Source organism: Notolepis coatsorum (assembly GCF_963971535.1).
Source record: "Notolepis coatsorum genome assembly, chromosome: 10".
Lineage (NCBI taxonomy): Eukaryota > Metazoa > Chordata > Actinopteri > Aulopiformes > Paralepididae > Notolepis > Notolepis coatsorum.
Genome location: NC_140174.1, coordinates 83,449,887 through 83,471,248, shown reverse-complemented (window position 1 = coordinate 83,471,248; position 21,362 = coordinate 83,449,887). Strand labels below are relative to the sequence as shown.

At 42.2% G+C, this 21,362-nt stretch overlaps 1 protein-coding gene across 1 annotated transcript in view; it reads left to right on the top strand.

Annotated features, from left to right (window-relative positions):
- The window catches only part of LOC311235153 (LIM zinc-binding domain-containing Nebulette-like), a 489,983-nt gene that overhangs the window by 180,220 nt on the left and 288,401 nt on the right, over positions 1 to 21,362 (top strand). The gene's annotated exons all lie outside the window — the stretch shown is intronic.

Sequence of the window (21,362 nt, the reverse complement as noted above, 5' to 3'; positions counted from 1 at the left end):
CCTAGAAGTTGGTTGCACGTTTGACTACACAACCAAAATGTTAAAATATCAACTGTTAGTCCATACCATATCACAACTCAGCTACAACTGTAAACTTTTAGTCTTCATATTTGGAAGCCTGGGTCATGTCCATAAGTTGGGAGTTAGAAGCCTTCAGTTGGCCGGTCTTCCGAAGAGAAGAGCCAAACAATTAGCAAAATATTGATCAGTGTCAGCAATTATTGGCAGCCGGGCAATTTGGAGAAGACGCTGCTATCTGTATCCATGAGCTGTGTGTAGATTGTCAGGTTCATCATCCATGTGAGTCTGTAACTTTGGTTGCCATTGTCAATTTGGGCACGATTGTATCGGAATAATCCCACAATGTACAAGTGCACTGATAATATTTGTGTCCTTTAAACATTGTCTTTATGTGGACATAAATAAAGATTCTAAATGTGTGTGTGTGTGTGTGTGTGTCTGTGTCTGTGTGTCTGTGTGCATGTGGTGTGTGTGTGTTCTCTTCCCAGGCCTCCCCTGATGTCAGGCCTCCTGCACCAGATCCTTCATTTAATAGGAGATGCAGTTTGATTCTCAGTGATGTAAGTACTATCAACACCATTGCATATGACAAAAAAGTATGTTCGGACAATATTCGCATTAAAATGTAATATCGGAAATTATCGGTATCGGTTTTTCATAAAAGAAAATATTTTTTTATGTACGTTTTATAAAAAAAAATTCAAAAGAAAAGAGGCCTAGAAGCGTGGCTAACGCTAATGGCACGCATACCAGAGGCTAACTGCCTAAGAAAACAGGCACAGAGGCACTGAAAGAGGATTTCACCCGTCTAATGAACACACTAGACTAGACAAATATCAACATGTATCCATCAGTGGACCAATTGCATGCTTTTGCAGAGGACAAGAAGCCTTCCGTCGACTCCTTCAGACATTAAGCACGCCCCACAGCCCAAATGGAATGATACAAAAATATATATATTATTTCCTTTATTTTTTATTTTTTTATCAGCTAATTTCGGCCAATCATAGTCGACTATCCAAATCCTTAGTCGGGGACAGCCCTATTGGGTTGTAGCAAGTGTCACGACTCACTCTGAAAAGTGTAGATATGTCTACACTGTAAAAAAATAGAATCTATAATCTCAGATGGTTACTGGAAATCTACTGCATACAAATTTATTTGGAATAACAAACCTCCACGTATAAAAAGATCCACCGCACAGAGAAACAAAGCTGACGGAGGTATGGCATTTCCAGATTTTTACCACTATTTTAAGGCGTACACTTTAAGACCACTGACAACCTGGTTTGATTCCCAAGCATCTGTATCCTGGAGAAACTTAGAAGTAAATATAGTAGCACCACATAGACTGCAGGACATAGTATACACCAAATTATCAATTAAGCAATGCGAATTGAAATTTGGCCCCATTATTACTCATGCGATCCGGATATGGCGTGAAACACAAAAAAAATATTCTAACCCACATAAATGGCATAGTCATACTCCCCTATTCAATAACAATGCACTCCTGATTGGAAAACTACCATAAGATACCCTAAATGGGAAAAGCAGGGCATACACACATTAGGAGATGTTTTCAACAAATGGGGTTTTTGTAGATATAAAGACATACATAAAATTTTCTTATCTCACCAGTTCCACACATTATTTTTACGCACAGTTATTGGTATGTTTGAAGGCTCATGGAGTCCCATTAAGGATACCAATTGAACACCACAGATATCACAAATTCTTCTATGAAAGAGAGACATCGAGAGGTTTTGTATCAGATTTTTATCATCAATTACTAACGTCCTCGTATGGAATCCTCCCCCTAGACTCAGTCTGGAGGAGGGATATACAAGACCTGGAAATACATTTTGATTGGCAAGAAGTCTGGGCAAACGTTCGAATTGCGTCACGTAACCCGGACCATCAACAAATTAATCTTAACTATATTCATAGGACATACCTCACTCCTATAAGATTGAACAGAATGGGACTTAAACAAGACTCCAGATGCTCCTTATGTACAAATGGGGATGAGGGTACATGTATGCACAATCACATGTACTGGGATTGCCCACCAGTTAAGATATTCTGGAAAGAAGTGTCCCAGCAATTATCAAATTTCTTAATTCTGAATATACCTGTACACCCCTCTGTATTGCTGTTGAATGATGTTTTTGAGTTTGCAGTCCCTATACAGCTAAAGAGATTCGTTTTATCTGGTATCACAGCGGCTAAAAAGCTGATAGCATCACGATGGTTTCAACCGGAAAAATGTGTTGGAAGGTTTGGGTTCTTACATATCTCGATGTGATTTATCTAGAAATATCTACAGCAAGAATTTTAGGTGTCAGTGAAACCAAAATTGCAATGTGGTTAGAAGTGGTGGAGAGAATAAAAGCTAGCATATGAATTGTAGTGCCTGGTTAGGAGCGAATGATAATGGATGGATTATCCAAGTGGGGGTCCGGGGGGGGGGGGAGCGAGCGAGAGCATATGTATGTAGGGTATTAGATAGCAAGTATTAGGTGTATATCTCGTATACTACATTTATTTAAATGGTGATTTCATTGGATGTGTACTGTTAATTAATGCTTGTATATCTAATTTTATGTTATGTTTAAAAAATTATAAAAAAAATAAAACACAAAAAAAAAATATATATATAATCTTTTCACAGAAAATTCACTGTATTATTTTACAGATTACTTAAATTTTTCTACTTTAAGTGTAAATATACAGTAAATTACCTTTTATCAAAATATTAACCATTAAATAAAGGTTGTAATCTGTAAATGTATTTGATTTTACTGTAATTTGACAGTAAGTATTTAGCAACCGTTGCTGCCAGACATTTACAGTTTTTTTTACAGTTTTCTTTTTTACAGTGTATATGCTGTGTCAAAGGCGCACCAAATGATCATCAATTTATATTAGGGGAGAACGGGGGACGGTGTCACACTTTTTACTCTAGTGTGAATTGCTCATAATCAAAACATCTTTCAATAGTCATTCCTACATTAAATTGAAGCTTAAGATGTTGGCTTGAAATGTGTATCCCTCTCATTTTCCAACATATTGTAACAAAGAGTTAATCACCTATCAAAGACACGCTGACACATTGTGACAACCAACCACATCATGGGGATGGTTGTCACACACGATGGGGTTGGTTGTCACCATGTGTTTTAAAACTTTTAATGGAAAAATGTTAAAAAGAAGACAAGATTTAGATTTCAGATAATGTTTGAAGAAGTGTGTCTTTAGTCGATGGCGAAAGATTGAACAGGTTTCAGCTGTCCTAACTGGGGTGGGTAGTTCATTCCACCATTGTGGGGCAAGGACTGAGAATAGACAAGAAGGCAGAACTAAATTTGAAAGTTTAATTGCATTGACAAGTTGACAAATACATAATATAACAGGAAACACATCTTTAGGCCATCCTATATAACAAAATAAGAACACAATAAATCGGCCTAACAATAATAGCCTACACAACATGTGACAACCAACCCCAAATAAAATGTGACGACCAACCCCAACTGGAATGTCTTGATAGCATCAAGGCTAACAGCCATCTAACAACTAGTTAGCTAGCTAACAATCTAAACTATAGCTATCCCTTCACACTTTTTAAGGGTAATAATTGTTTCATTATAAACCAATTGTGTAAAAGACTAGAAGAAAAATACTGAGGAGCGGAATATTTACAAATGGACATGAAAAACACAAAAAGTCCTCTCATCTCAACTTCAGCTGTTTCACTCCAAATATGACAATGTAGGTGAACTCTGACCCCAATTCTGGACATTTAAATACCAAAGTATGGGAGACAGGATCCTCTGGTGGTGAAATATAATGAATGTGACAACCTACCCATGTGACAACGTCCCCCGTTCTCCACTACTCGGTCGAAAGATAAAAATAATCATCACAAGATTGATGTGGAAAATCTTCCATGGAGTGTAATTCAATCCCTTTTTCACATTCTTCCCCAGGAGAGATAGAGCGTCTCTGTACTTCCTTGAAATCTGAGTTGCATGTGTGATCTCACTAATAGGTAAAGCTGTGAATATGTTGTAACTTTTCACATTTAGCTTCAGCATACACATGTATGAATATGAAGACATGTATTGGTGTTGTATTTACATCTCTTGAAAGAGTATGAACTGCTGACTTGGACTTCCTGGTAAATATCATAGTTTATTGAACAATTTGGTGGAAAATCCATGTTTATACAAATTGTTATTCAATATAGAACATTTTAAAGGGTTTAAAGTACATGTGGAGAGGATCTTTGAAGAGTACGGGTCAGCTCCTGTTTAGTGTAGTGTAATATAATATTTAATTTGAATGCACAAACTGGTGAAAATAATTGTTCCCAGAAACCAAATATCCCAATAACAAGGAAACAATTTTTCCAGACAAATCAATGGCAGCAACTCAGGTATTTAAATGTCCTTGCAGGCTCCCAGTCCTTGTGCTAAGCTAGGCTAACTACTCCCTACTGCTCCCAGTCCTTGTGCTAAGCTAGGCTAACTACTCCCTACTGCTTCCAGTCCGCGTGCTACGCTAGGCTAACTACTCCCTACTACTTCCAGTCCTTGTGCTAAGCTAGGCTAACTACTCCCTACTGCTTCCAGTCATTGTGCTAAACTAGTGGACTCCGGACCAAACTAATAGAGAAATATAGACGTTGTCTGTGGGAGGAGCATTCATCTTGTGGGAGGGGCATTAATCTTGTGGGAGGAGCATTAATCTTGTGGGGGGGGGATTCCTCTTGTGGGAGGGGCATTCATCTTGTGGGAGGAGCATTTATTGTGTGGGAGGAGCATTCATCTTGTTGCAGGGGCATTCATCTTGTGGGAGGGGCATTCATTTTGTGGGAGGGGCATTCATATTGTGGGAGGAGCATTCATCGTGTAGGAGGAGTATTCATCTTGTGGGAGGAGCATTCATCTTGTGGGAGGAGCATTCATCTTGTGGGAGGAGCATTCACACGGCAGCTGCCACTCATACCCACTTCCATGTTTTCTCCTTTATCACAGGCGAAGGGAGGAAATAGGAGGTTAGGCCCTGCCCATAATAACCAATTATTAGTCAAAAAGACCAATAACGAGTGTCTCCATTATTTTTGTTTGGTGGTACCCATTTGTTTACATTATGATCAATGATGGATGGATTAACAGTGAACCTTTACTAAACAATAGGGTTCACATCTCTTTGTGACACTCTTTCACCTCCTCTCCCCCCCCCTCTCTCTCTCTCTCTCTCTCGCTCTCTCTCTCTCTCTCTCTCTCTCTCTCTCTGTACAGGTAAAATATAAGGAGGATTTTGAGAAGATGAAGGGAAAGGGTAATTTTGTCCCCGAAGCTGAGCTCATTCACTCCAAGAACATCAGCAATGTTATATCAGAGGTCCGAGCACACACACACACACACACACACACACACACACACACACACACACACACACACACATGCACGCGTGCATGCACGCACACACACACACACACACACGCACGCACGCACACACTTGGACTCGAGCATTGACTGCATTTGGACTCGGAAGGTGCAGACGAGGACTCGGACTTGTTCATTGATAAATAAAAACAAATTAGTAATAGGCCCTAATCATTTGGCATAAGATATTGATAGCTAGTGCATTTGTTGGGCTATTGTGTCACAAAGTAAATAAACTCCCTTTGAAATGGTGACCACCGTGTCATTTATGTTTAATGTAGACCTTTTTTTATTTGTATGTCAGCTCTTTGACTGCCAGAGTGGAGTGGACACGCACGCACGCACACACACACACACACACACACACACACACACACACACACACACACACACACACACACACACACACACACACACACACACACACACACACACACACACACACACACACACACACACACACACACACACACTCATATTAGTACCAAGCACAGTGCTGTCCCTGAGCTATATGCACTCACTTACATATTCACTTTCTCATCAAATCCAACAGAGATTGCGAGAGAGAAAAGATGACCTGTCTCTTAGGTCGAACTTGACTAAACGTTGTTTTTCATGTGTGTCTTATATATTTCTCAGACCAAATATAAGGAGGAGGGCAAGAAGGAGGCGTCCATCTCCCTGTACTCCCTCCTGCCTGAGACCATGGAGATACAGCATGCCAGAGAGGCCTCTGAGCTCCGGAGTGAGGTAGACAAACACACTCACAGTACAGGATTTTGAGAAGATGAAGGGAAAGGGTAATTTTGTCCCCGAAGCTGAGCTCATTCACTCCAAGAACATCAGCAATGTTATATCAGAGGTCCGAGCACACACACACACACACACACACACACACACACACACACACACACACACAAGCAGTGAGGTTTTACTCTTCAGAGCGTTGAGGCAGATGGCTGGGAAGAAGACCGAGGGCAGGAGACACAGGAGAGAACGTTCTGGTGGCACAGTACATGTGCTTTCAAAGGCAGGAGGTCTTAACCACTATATGTGGTACCATCTCTGAGCAATGAAACATGTTTTTAAAATGGTAGTCCCTATCTGCAAGATGACATCCTGTAAGCATGAGTAGCAGCTATCGGCCTTAACTGTCTCACCAGTTTGTAGGTCTGCTGCGTTCGTGTGTGTGTGTGTGTGTGTGTGTGTGTGTGTGTGTGTGTGTGTGTGTGTGTGTGTGTGTCTGTGTGTGTGTGTGTGTGTGTGTCTGTGTGTGTCTGTGTGTGTCTGTGTGTCTGTGTGTGTGTCTGTGTGTGTGTGTGTGTCTGTGTGTGTGTGTGTCTGTGTGTGCGTGCATGCATGTGTGTGTGTGTGTGTGTGTGTGTGTGTGTGTGCGTGCGTGTGTGTGTGCGTGCGTGCGTGCGCGTGTGTGTGACATTTGTGGGGCATACTGTGAATACACTGTTTTTTTGTCCCAAACAAACTGAAACCTGTTGTTTTTTATCTTCCAGATTAAGTACAAAGGCAACGCGAAGACAGAGATCTCATCCTCTCTCTACTCCCTGCTGCCTCAGACCTCTGAGACCATGTTTGTTAAAGAGCTGACAGACTTACTCAGTGAGGTAAGAGGTTCTGGGAGGTCAGATGGAAAGATGGATGGCTGCATACATGGATGGATGCATGGATGGATGGGAAGAATGATGAATAAATGTATAGATGGATGGGTATATGGATAGATGGAAAGGTGGATGCTGGATGGATGGATGGATGGATGGATGGATGGATGGATGGATGGATGGATGGATGGATGGATGGATGGATAGAGTGAAGCAAGGAGGGATATAGGTGGATAGATGAATGGATGAACTAGATGTCACATGAACATGTCACTCTTTCGAAAGAAAGGACTTCCGGAACATGTCACTCTTTCACTCAAATCACATTACATTCACATGTTCTATGCCTTGTTATCATGTGTTGATTTAACTTATATCTCGTTCAAAATCCAATCCGTCTCCTCCTTCCTAGAACAAGTATAAGGAGGAAGGTAAGAAGGAGTTGAGCAACAACCTGTACTCGCTCCTCCCAGATACCACTGAGATGCAGCTGGCCAGGAGTGTCCATGAGTTCCAGAGCGAAGTATGAAACAGACAGAAGATGTATTTAACATGTCCATGAAGTAGGGCTGACCCCTATTAGTCGAATAGTCAACTACCGTAATTCCTCTAATAGTAACCGGGTCTCAAATACAAGCCGGGTCTCTATTAATGGCCGGGTGTGCTCTTGAGCTAAGCAATTATAAGCCGGCCTCCTAATACAAGCCGGGTTACTAATATACTGAGCTGCATACTGAGCTAGTTACTTAATTTCACTTTGAAAACGTTGAAATGACCAGTGACCACCTGTAATTGCACTGTTTACTATTTCATACAGTACTTGGTTTCAATAAATGAACCCAGTACATTTTACTGGGTTCAAACTGACACAAAATGTTGATTTATTCATTATGATCCGTTTGAAAATTTGAAATATAGGCCTCCCTCTTATACAGGCCTCCTCCTAATACAAGCCTGGTACCCGCTACAGTTGAAACAAATACAAGCCGGGGTTACTATTAGAGGAATTACGGTAATCTAAACTATTTATAATAATCTTTTTTTGTATCATTCTTTCCAAAAGCAAAGAGGCCTAGAAGCGTGGCTAACGCTAATGGCGCGCATACCAGTGAGGCTAACTGCCTAAGAAAACGGGCACAGAGACACTGAAAGAGGATTTCACTCGTCTAATGAACACACTAGACAAATATCAATCAGTGGACCAATTGCATGCTATCACAGAGAACAAGAAGCCTTCAGTCGACTCCTTCAGACATTAAGCACCCCCCACAGCCAAAATGGAATGATCCAAAAAAAGAAATATATATATTTATAATTTATAATATTTTTTCTTTTCTTTTTTGCATTCGGGGGGGGGGTAGTCGACTACCAGTCGACTATCGGAACATTTTGGCCAATCAAAGTCGACTATACAAATCCTTAGTCGGGGACAGGCCTACCATGAAGTGAAGTAAAAAAGAAAGAAAAAAGAAACGCATGGCAAAATAGAGAAAAAAGATACCGGTAATTGTGTTTTCTGTTGTTTTCATCTCCGAAATACCTTCTTCTCTGTTCACTGGCTTGCACGAGAATTCAACAAATAATGATAATAATAATGATAATGATGATGATAATAATAATAATAATAATAATAATAATAATAATAATAATAATAATAATAATAATAATAATAATAATAATAATAATAATAATAATAATAATAATAATAATAATAATAATAATAATAATAATAATAATGGACAAGGGTCCCTTTGGCTGACTACTCTGCAAAGAGTAGATCTTTGGCCCACTCCACTATGAGTCAGTGTTCATATTATTACTTTTTATAGACACAAACCTGACCTGATTCAAGCCAGGAGGGAATTAAGAGAAATTACTGCCTGTTCTGGTCGGGTTGGACCCAAACGGTGCGGACAGAGAATCAAAGCTCTATGTACTATTGTATTAATAATAATTATTATTATTAGTTCTTGAATCCTGACACGATACGGTTCATAAGAAAAGGGTAAACAAAACTAAGTGCTTCAACACAGCAGTAAAATAGACATAAACTTAGTATATATATACTAAGTATATATTTTTTCTGTATTGATTACTCCAAATCTGGATATACAATCAGCTTGTCTGGTGTATTAAAAAGCTAAAGTGAAGAGATACATTTTTTGCTTGCTTTTAACCCTCCAGTCACCCTTCAAAAAACCCACTACCTGTCTCCCTAGTGACCGAAACTGCGATCTCAGTAAAACATATCTTTTTCATGTATTGTTCCAATTTTCTTTTCATGAATATCATTATTAACTTCAGTCCTCACCATACATATCGAATATTTATTCATTTTCAGGATTTTAACCATTTCTTAAATTAGGGTTACGGTTAGGGTTGGGGTGGGTTCCAAGCTTCCCAGTATTATGGGCAGTGTTCCTTGTCCACTTCGTACGCTGGCGACACTTCTAATTCACACAGCTCTTTAATTTGCGGCACTGGCGTTTTCGCCACCATTCCTATTCTCTGTTTGCGGCACTGGCGTTTTCGCCACAATTCTTTCTGTCTAGAGACTGGCGACACTTCTAATTCACAGTATTCTCAATTCTAACTGTCTCCTCCACTGGGTAGGACAGTGTTCACACAGTAATGGCATTCAATGTAATATTCAATGCCATGTACTTCCTCTGTGTTAATTAATCATGGCTGGTGGTCCAAAGCCCTGACCTGTAATTAATTATTTATGCTTTGAAGTGGCGTAATTGTTGCCCTCATTCGAAGCTGGTTATGATGAGAGTTGGGGTTAGGGTCGGCAGTGCCCCTCACCAAACAAGCTGTTACCTTTCATTTCTAATCAATTAACAGAATTAATCATAGCTGGTGGTCCAACGCCCTGACCTGCAATTAATTGTTTATGCCTTGAAGTGGCGTAATTGCCCTCTTTTCTCAAGGCTACCAGGGTGACTGCAGGCGCCCCACTAGCAGCAGGCTCTAAACCGGACCAGTCTCTGGAGGCACGGGCGGGCGTGTTGGGGTTGGGGTGGGTTCCAAGCCTCCCATGACTAACTTGTCACGGTATGGGATGTTTGAGCACAGGCCTTCCCTTGACTGGGCCCCAAGTCTGGTGTACCCATAATATAATAATCACTGGCACTTTTCCAAAGATCGTGCAGCTGGCCACTGAATATTTTATTATTCCAGTGACGGTTTATGTCTCCACCTGAGTACATAGACCCCTGTGGAAACACCCATGTGTGTATTTTTTATTATTCAGCAGCAGCAGGGCCAGCTAACCATTATGATTCAGCCTACACTATCATTGGTCTTTGCCAAATTCTGTGCAAATGAGTTATGTTGAGTTATGTTATCTGTGCAAATGAGCAGGGCTCAAACTGTGCTTCCTTTTATACAGGGATGGGAACATGCCCGGGCGTAACTCTATTTGATTGACAGCCCGACTGTGCCACTCTTAGATGCAGCATTTAAATGTGTAACTTTGTTTATTTTTGCGCCTGATGGCGTCTTAATTTCAGAACACCTCTTCAGTAGAAAACCCTGTGTCTTCAAACGTTTCGGCCGGACAGTATATACCTATATATTTGTACATTTACATTTTACATTTACATTTAGTCATTTAGCTGACGCTTTTATCCAAAGCGACTTACAAGTTCTGTACGACAAGTCATCAGGAAGGGTACAACTCTATCAGCTGAGTAACAATGTTCATCAAAGTGTTGCATGTTACAGTGTAGGTTAGTTTATTAGGACAAGTGCATGACAGTAAGGTTAGTTGGGGTTAGATTTTTTCTTTTCTTTTTCCCATTATTTCAGATAATGGTTGAAGAAGTGCGTCTTTAGTCGACGGCGAAAGATTGGACGGGATTCGGCTGTCCTAACTGGGGTGGGTAGTTCATTCCACCATTGTGGGGCAAGGACTGAGAATAGGCGGCTTCTCTTTGATGATCCTCCCGGAGCTTGGATAGGAGTAGGTCTGAGGCGGCCAGAAGATGCAGAGCGTAGGGGTCTTGAGGGTGTGTAGTTAGAGACCATTGACCGGAGGTAGGCGGGAGCGGTTCCCTTTGCCGCACGGTATGCTAGGTCGAGGGCCTTGAAGCGGATACGAAGAGTTGAGTATCATCGGCATAACAATGATACGAGAAGCCATGAGACGTGATATTGAGGTATGATGTCAGCCATGTCAGCGCAGATTCAGCCACTCCCATTCCTGTGAGGGCCGCAAGGAGGATCTGATGGTTGACTGTGTCGAAGGCTGCAGATAGATCTAGGAGAATCAGGACAGAGGAGAGGCCTTTCGCTTTTGCTAAGTGAAGTCCCTCGTGACCGTAATGAGGGCCGTTTCTGTGGAGTGGCCAGTCCGGAAGCCAGACTGATTAGGGTCTAGGAGATCATTCTGTAAGAGATAAGCAGTAAGTTGGTTGGATACAGCACGTTCAAGTGTTTTAGAAAGGAAGGAGAGAAGAGAGACAGGACGTGTGAATACTTTCCCCAAGGCAGTTGTCCTTCCGTGTTCGGTTTACGCGGCCTGTTTGGCCCCTCAGCGCCCAATCGCGTTAGCCCTACTATCGCCTAACTACTCGCTCAATATACTACTATCACTCAACTCGCTACCGCCGTGCATCATATACTAAAACTAACTATCACTCAACTCACTATCACTCAACTCGCTACCGCCGTGCACAATATACTAAAACTAAAACTAACTATCGCCTAACTTGCTACCGCCGTGCACAATATACTAATACGAGGAAATGGGCGAGGACTTGGGCTGTGGAACTGAAAGCTATTTATATTGATGTGATGTCGATTGATATGAATAGCGCGTTACGTTAATATAGAGAGATGAAAACAATACGAGGAAATGGGCTACGTTAATATAGAGAGATGAAAACAATACGAGGAAATGGCCGAGGACTTGGGCTGTAGAACTGAAAGCTATTTATATTGATGTGATGTCGATTGATATGAATAGCGCGTTACATTAATATAGCGAGATGAAAACAATACGAGGAAATGGGCTACGTTAATATAGAGAGATGAAAACAATATGAGGAAATGGGCTACGTTAATATAGAGAGATGAAAACAATACGAGGAAATGGGCAAGGACTTGGGCTGTGGAACTGAAAGCTATTTATATTGATGTGATGTCGATTGATATGAATAGCGCGTTACGTTAATATAGAGAGATGAAAACAATACGAGGAAATGGGCTAGGACTTGGGCTGTGGAACTGAAATCTAGGCGCAACGCGATTGGGCGCTGAGAGAAGCGTCAGTGGCCAATCAGGCCGCGCAAACCGAACGCGGAAGGACAACTGCCTTGGGGAAAGTATTCACGCAGACAGGACGATAGTTGCCTATGACGGTGGGGTTCAGGGTTGGTTTTTTTATGAGCGGCGTGACTCTGGCTTGTTTTAGGGAGGTGGGGACCACCCCCGAGTTGAGTGAGGAGTTGATGGTTGCAGTTAGGAATGGGAGGATGTCCGGTGCTATGGTCTGGAGGAGTGGGGAGGGTAGCTGGTCCAGCTGGCATGTAGTCGGACGGTTCAACGTTACCAGTGTCAGGGTCTCGGCTTCTGTAATGGGAGAGAAAGATGACAGAGTGAAGGATGAGGTTCTCGATTCAGTGTTTGGAATGGGTGGGGGTTGGGAGAAGGAGCTGCGGATGTTTTCCACTTTTTCCTCAAAGAAGATTGCAAAGTCTTCGGCAGAGAAAGATGAGGGAGGAGGGGGTGGGGGGGGGAGTGAGGAGGGAGGACATGGTAGCATGCAGTTTGCGAAGATTCTTGGCAGAGGCCTCGATCCTCTGGTGAAAGAAAGAAGCTTTGGCATTAGTAATGGTTTTGGAGAATGTTAACAAGAGGTTGTGATATGTGTCGATGTCAGCAGTGAGGCGTGACTTTCTATACTTCCTCTCAGCCGCTCTCAGGACCTGTCTTTGTTCTCTCACTGCATCAGTCAGCCATGGACTGGGTGGGGAACAGCGGGCAGGTTTCTCAACGAGGGGACAGAGCTTGTCGAAGGAGGTTGCAAGGGCTGAAAGGAGGGTGGAGGTTGCCATCTCTGTGGGGAGAGAGAAGGTGTCACTCAAAGGTAGAGCGGATAGTATGTCAGAGGAGAGGGTGGAGGGGGTTAGGGAGGGCAGGTTGCGTCTGAGTGAGACGGTTTGAGTTGGGGTGAAGACCTTTCGGTTAAGCATGAGAGTTAGTGAGAAGGATATGAAGGAATGGTCAGATACATGTAGGGGAGTTACCGTGGTGTTAATGATGCTGGAGTTACGGGAAAATATGAGATCCAAGGAGTTGCCTGCTTTGTGGGTGGGAGGCATGGCAGTGGGAGTCAGGTCAAATTGTTGTAGGAGGGAGACCACTGGGAGCTCATCTGTGAAGTGATCGAGGGGACCTGGATGGCGATAGAGTGTAACAATGGTGAGATTGAAAGGATTAGAGACAGATACTGCATGATATACATTGTACATGTATATATACTGTAACTAGACGTTCTCTATAGGGCCCGGCCAGTCTTGGGTGATCAGCCCAGACTGGTGTTCCGTCGGTCAATTAGAATTATGTGGAAATTGGCGAGCGGCTAGGTGGTGTAGTGGGCAAGGCACTCGCCACCAACGCAGGAGACGCTGGGTTTGAGCCCAGCTCTCGGCGTTGCTACCAGCTTGGCTGGTCGTTCATACTAACACAATTGGCAGTGTTAGGGGTGGGAAAGCTGGTGGGTGGGTCCTGGTCGTTGTAAACAGCGACTCCTACAGTTCGGTCGGGGCGCCTGCTCAGCGAGGAAAGGATCTAAGTAGTGTGATCCTTCCACACATTACATCCTCTCAGTGAGAGTCCGCGCTGCCAGGTGAAAAGAAGCGGTTGATTGGCTACACATGTGTCGGAGGAAGCCTCCACTCTCCCAGACCGACTGTAGGGGGTAGGTGCGCAGCGACCAGGAAGGGGATTGGGAATTGGCATAACGACTAACATTGGGATGGGAGAAAAACTGAGGAAAAAGGTGGGGGGAAAAGATAAAAAATAAATAAATAAAGAATTATGTGGAAATTAACAGGGCCCAGGTTGTGTTTCCTTGCGGCACTCGCTCTCAATGTATATTCATAATTTAATTCAATGTATACTGTCTCCTCAGTTGGATAGGACAGTATTCATACAGCTCATAATTCTCACGCCATGCGCTTTGCGCTAACTGGCATTCAGGACAGTGTTCACACAGTACTATTTTCATAATTCCTGTCTGCGACCCCCAATGTCACAGTATTATTGGCAGTGTTCCTTGTCCACTTCGTACGCTGGCGACACTTCTAATTCACAATTTTCGCCACCATTCCTATTCTCTATTTGCGGCACTGGCGTTTTCGCCACAATTCTTTCTCTCTAGAGACTGGCGACACTTATTCATAATTTAATTCAATGTATACTGTCTCCTCAGTTGGATAGGACAGTATTTTAGGGTGTGTCAAGAAATGAAAATTTGAGAAAAGAGAGGTGGCCCTATGGTTTCAAGTTGTGTTATGATATAATAAACCATAATCAGAAGCAAAAAAGTGGGTTTGACTTTATTTACCTACACCGTTTTTCGATTTTTGGCGGATTTCTGACAGTTTCCGCCAAAATCACATTTTCATATAATTGGCTGCTTGTCTACATCCTGGGACCTCATTCAGACTTACTACCCTACTTTAAGCTTGGTATGGTAGCCCATCCCATGTTACAATGCAATAACATACAATACCATGGTATACCATAAATAAATAATCGGAAGTGTGTGGTACTGTATAATTAGTGAAAACAGGGCAGGACAGCATTTTGGTTTTTATAATGCTTAATTTTTTTTGTCTTTGTTATTTTATACTTTTTATTTAATTTAATTTTGTATCAGATACTGTAGCAATACATCTTGCTGTATTTCAAAGCCATAAATGTGGAGATTCAGTTTGATTGCATGTACAATCTACTTCATGGCAAGCTTCATGATGCCGATGAGGTCCTGCTTGCTGTTGATCCTGGGCACCAGGTCGATGTGCTCTGCCCTCCCCCGGATGAATCCGTCCCTCCTCTCAGCACCATACACAGCACTGGCTGCTGCTGTCATTTCCTTCACAGCTCTCTCTATAGCCTGCGTGTGGCAGGGGAAGTACTCCACCTCCATGGGCTTCCCCATGAACTCCAGCAACTCCGACTTGGCTAGCTTGCAGGTGATGATAGGCTCGGTGGCGCCCTCCCAGTCGATCATGTTCTCCAGGGTGGCTGCCTGTGTGTTGAGGTTGGGCAGGGTGCGCAGCCTGAGGGAGGTGTCCCCCAGCTCCTGCTCCCCCTGATGGAGATGATCTTGAGGACTGCGAACCTCCTCTCCTGCTTCTCCTCGCTGCAGAGCATGGTCACCAGGATCGCCTCAGAGTGAGCGAACCATGCAGAGGACCGGATGGTCGACATGACAGTCAACTGCACCACCTTGGGCTGGGTGTGGAGGCAGGACAGCTCAAACAGGACATTCCTAGGTCCGTCCACCCAGCTGTTGTTGATCTTCACTTGGAACCAGCAGGGGAAGTACACCATGGTTATGAAGGAGACAATCTCCCTCAGTCTGGCCAGCAGCTTGCCCTTAAGTCCATGGCTGCGGTACCACCAGTCACAGAACAGGTTAGCTGTGGTGAGCCACCTGCTGTGTCCAGTCTTGCCAACTGTCAGTGCAGCAAGATCATTGTCCATCTTGCCACTTCTGATAGCCTTGGTGATCCTGTATCCATAGTGCTGGTCTGAGGAGAGGTCTTTGACTACCTTGTCAGGAAGATCAAGGAGACTTGTCTTCCCCGGGATTGCCGGGAAGCTGAGGGTTCTCTCCAGAGAGCTGACAGTCGGCAGCAACTTGCCCAGCTCTCCCTCCACAAGTCCTTGCTGCTGGTCTTCCCATCTCTCTGAGTGATCAGCTTCCTCAGCTTCAGCTTGTTAGTGTGCAGCTGGCACACAATCCAGAACAGTCTTCTGTCCAGGTATTCCTCCAGGAAGTGGAACATCCCACCCTTGTACCCGGTGTTACTGTTGGTGCTGTCTCCAGCAATGGACTCTAGGCTGTCAGAGACTCCGTACTTGGTGCACCACTCAAAGACTTGGAGAGAGAGTGCCTGTGATGATGACATGGTGGAGTCGCCAGGAACCTTCTCCTTGATGAAGTGGTCGAGAAAGCGGCCATCTCCGTCAGTCATGGTGTAGATATCCTTCTTCTGGGTGGATGTGTAGAACTTCTTGGTGTCCGGGTTGAAGTCTCAAACCTTTGTCTTGGTGATTCTTGAATCTATCATGATAGTCTTGACATCCCCTTCTAGTATCTCCCTCTTCTCTCTAGACTGCACCTTCCTCATCACCTCATCCCTAGCACGGTGAATCTTCTTGGGATCAACAGCCAGGTACTCACTTGTATGGATTATTTCAATAACTGTTCATATTCGGGATAATTCTACCACAAAAGGTAACGTTTTTGACAAATATTGAAACACAGTTAGTTTCTCCTCCCTATTGTTAGCATGTAGCAACAATTAGATCTGAAATTAGTTTAAAAATGGTTGCACTGTGGTGAAAATTAAGAAGTACAGTAGATTACAGTAGATTTCATTATCTGTTCTTATGCACGCCTGGTGATACTAAATCCAAATTGAACTCGGGCATTTGAAAGATAATATATGTATATATATATATATAAATGTGCGAATTGGCTATAATAAGGTAATTTATAAGCCTCCTATTCTATATTCTATAATAATATTTCAAATTGCATTGGTCCGGATGGGAGAATTCAGTACTGTATCTACAGAACCTTCCGTTTAATCATCTTCCCTTTATTAATTTCCTTAGATCTCTTGTACACATGATCTCAAGAAGGTACTGAACGAGATCAGTGGCAGGTTTTAATGTTTGGTCATTATTAGCATGGTGTTATTCACTGTCAAAGATGCAAAGAAAAATCATAATTCATATTCTCCTTTGTTTCATCACAATTTAAGCAAGCCTAGTAATAGACACAATATTTCTGACACTGTGAATACATTCCCTGAGGTCCGTAGATGTCCCTAGATACCAAGAATATGCAAATGAGCCTTGTAGAAGTGGAGCAATATCCCATTTACCTAGGTATATATTTTAGGCGGATTTTCAGAAAATATTCCACGGGTGGAAGAGGTTAAAGGCTTTATTGGAAACTAAATAAAAGTTTTATTTTTAAAAGGACCATTTCCAACTGCAGTAAATATTTGGTTTTGAATGGTGATGAAAAAAATTGCCAAAGAAATTACAAAGAAATCCGCCAAAAGGGCCAAAAAATGCTATTTTTCTATTGAAAAATGGGGTAGGTAAATAAAGTCAAACCCACTTTTTTGCTTTTGATTATGGTTTCAAGTTGTGTTATGATATAATAAACCATAATCAAAAGCAAAAAAGTGGGTTTGACTTTATTTACCTACCCCATTTTACCTGCCACCTCTCATTTCTAAAATTTTCATTTCTTGACACACCCTAGTATTCATACAGCTCATAATTCTCACCGCCATGCGCTTTGCGCTAACTGGCATTCAGGACAGTGTTCACACAGTACTATTTTCATAATTCCTGTCTGCGACCCCCAATGTCACAGTATTATGGGCAGTGTTCCTTGTCCACTTCGTACGCTGGCAACACTTCTAATTCACACAGCTCTTTAATTTGCGGCACTGGCGTTTTCGCCACCATTCCTATTCTCTATTTGCGGCACTGGCGTTTTCGCCACAATTCTTTCTGTCTAGAGACTGGCGAATACATATAGAATATTTATTCATTTTCAGGATTTTAACCATTTCTTAAATTAGGGTTAGGGTTAGGGTTGGGGTTAGGGTTAGGGGGTTAGGGTTAGGGTTACCCTAACCCCCTAACCCTAACCTGTCCAGTTCTGCGACTAGGGTGAAAGGTGTGACACTTGTTGTTCACACGCTTAACACTTTGAGTGCCAGGGGCGCGTTTTGTCGTTAGTTCATGCCGCCAGTTGAGTACCACCAACGCTATATAGCGTTTGTTTGTCGTATTTCTTTTTATTAGCGATTTTAATTCATATTTCATCAATCGAGCCTCACGCTAGTATTGCAGACTCTCTCTGAGCTCAATTGGGAAAATACCGCCCCCTATCGTCTCTCCCTGTGTAACTGCACCCCATTGGTTTAGACCAGGGGTAGGCAACCCTAGGCACGCGTGCCTGCATAGGCACGCGGGGGCATTTGCATAGGCACAGGGGGCAGCAGTAAAAAAAATATATATATATATATATAATATAATTTTTTTTTTCTTTGCTTTGAAATATTATAGTGAAATATTTTGCACTGTTGTCGCATTTATCTTGTTGAAATCCTCCCACAGGTTCTTTTTACTACCACATATTTAATTGAGACCCTTTATTTTTTTATTATTTCAATTTAGCTGGAAATACATTGCTACATCATTCAATAACATTTGCAGAGCCTTATAACAAAAACATTATTACGGTCACCATTGTGACCAGTGGTATTAATCAACACATTTTATTATTTATTTTTCTATTTCATTGAACATTGCACATGTTAAAAGCCATTTTTTTACCAAGTCAACTTGTGTTCTTAAAACAATGACAATAAACATAGTTTTATTAGGTTGAAATAATGTGGTTGTGTACTTATTTTTCTGTTAACTTATTATGGATTGAAAACTGAAAACCTTAATGCGCAGTAACTGAACTCAATATTTTTAAGTTCTGGTAACTTATTATTATAATTTTTTTTACAGTGTAGTCTTGCGATCAATCAAAATGTATTTACACAATATACCTCACATTCACCCTCCATTCACATCCTGGTGTTCTCCTGGTGTTCTCCATTAGGCCTGTAGGTGGAGCTATGACAGCACACGTACAGTACACAAACCGATGGTGTGAGATGTGTGAAATGGTCGCACTGTATGCAGCTGTTTGTCTGCATTGCATTCCCCCCCCCCCCAACTCAGATTTAGGGTTGATACAACCATCATAATAATATTGTTAATAATAACAATAACAATAATGATGTAATAATGTAAAAATTATCATTAAAAATACCTGATTATGAGAAAAAAAATTACGATGCATGGAATATTGTTGAGGCACACTAGTTACAACTATATTTCAAACAGGCACTCCATGTCAAAAAGGTTGCTGACCCCTGGTTTAGACTGATGGGGGGGGGGGGGGGGGCGGTCCAGCCTCCTCATGTTACTCTCCGGCGAGGCATCTGAAGAGACCCAAGTTGATCGCCGACCCTCAGAACAGTGTGGATTATGTATTTCCAGTACCCAACGCTGAATCAATAAACGCGATCGATATTTGGAATGGCGATCAGGAATTGGAATCATCTTTTTGGATAACATCTGATCTGAGGTAAGCAATTTATTTTACCAGTCTTGGGGTAATCGGATCTATTTTGACCTATATATCAACGTGTCCCATATGTGTGTGTGGCTGTGAGTGTGTGCTCGCCAGTGGTGCAGTCGCGGTCACACCCGGTTACACGCCGTGTTACCAGATCACTGAGGCAGAAGTACGCGCGATCGCGCACGGATGTGTACTCGCGTGTACGCGCACACAAAAATTCGCTGTATCCATTCGTTGTGACTAGTACCCGGCCACCGTTTTACATAAAAAAAAGCGCAGGTAGACTAAGTGTCTGGGTGTTGGCTATCTGAATGCATCTCCCCCTTCATTCTGTGTGACACAGGCAGTGGAGGTGAATACTAATGTGGCTCGGAATTCGTGATGGGGGTCTACCTGCTTATGATATTGAATCAAGCGTCTGTGCTGCGCGCCAGCTTTCCACGCGCACATTCACACAAATAGAGAGCAAGAAGAGCTTGTATGATAGAAAGATTGCACTTGCGTATATGCGCTTGTGTGTGTGTGTGCGTGTGTGTGTGCGTGCGTGTGTGTGTGTGTATAAATCAGTTATGTGCGCATGCACGTACCCGCACGTGCACGTGGCGTGGCATGTTACCAGTTCCCATATTAGGACTGCACCACTGGTGCTCGCTGATCAGGAAATAAGAGAATATATTTTTCAGATCGCTTCTCTAGCGTGCATAAGTACACATATACTATCGATAATCTAGCGTTTATTTGAAAACTATTCATAAATAGGCCGAAAAATTTCAACGTTTTTTGTGTATGCCAAAATATTCCAGTAAAGGGCGTTTATCACGGAATCTATATATTTTCCTGAAAAACTAGGGCTTTTCAAAATGCTATAAAACGGAAATGAACCGATTAAAAAACAATCCATCTCAACAATGTTGAATGCAATCAAGTCATTGATAAACGACGGGCAGATTAGACAACAATCTGGATTATTGTAATGTGAGTCCAAGATGTGATACTGAGCAACTTTTTTGGCATATACTGTACATAAAATTTAGCCAACACTATCCACAAACACACATTCAAAAAAATTGCTTTTTGACCAGAACTGCGACAAGGGTGACTGGAGGGTTAAATATATTTAGCTAATATCTATAGGTAGGGTGTTCCATAGTTTTGGGGTGTAATTGGCAAAGGCTGCATCTACAATCTTCTTTTGGCTGTTGTTTGGAACTTTCAGTAAGCTATCAGTAGATGATCGCAGTGTTCTGGAGGGCAAGTAGTTCACAAGAGAATTGGCAATCTATCTTGTTCCTGTTCCATTTAGATCCTTGTATATAATGAGGAGGACCTTAAAGGAAAACTCCAACATTTGGGGAAATTAGCTTATTTAACATCTTCCCTGGAGTTAGACAAGAAGATTTTTATTTCTCCACGTGGTAAATACACAGGTCACAACATGTTTACAGGAACGTTTTGGAGTTGTATTTGGAGTGTATTTCGTGACTGTAGGGGACTGTAGGGAACTTCAGGGTAAAGGACTGCCCTACTTCCAGTGATGAAGCTAAGCTACGCTAACGGTGCGGGTGTTCCCTAAGCCTAATGCATGCAGAGAGACCAACAAGTTATGTATCTTCTTGTCTAACTCCAGGGAAGATGTTAAATACCGTAATTCCTCTAATAGTAACCCCGGCTTGTATTTGTTTCAACTGTAGCGGGTACCAGGCTTGTATTAGGAGGAGGCCTGTATAAGAGGGAGGCCTATATTTCAAATTTTCAAACGGATCATAATGAATAAATCAACATTTTGTGTCAGTTTGAACCCAGTAAAATGTACTGGGTTCATTTATTGAAACCAAGTACTGTATGAAATAGTAAACAGTG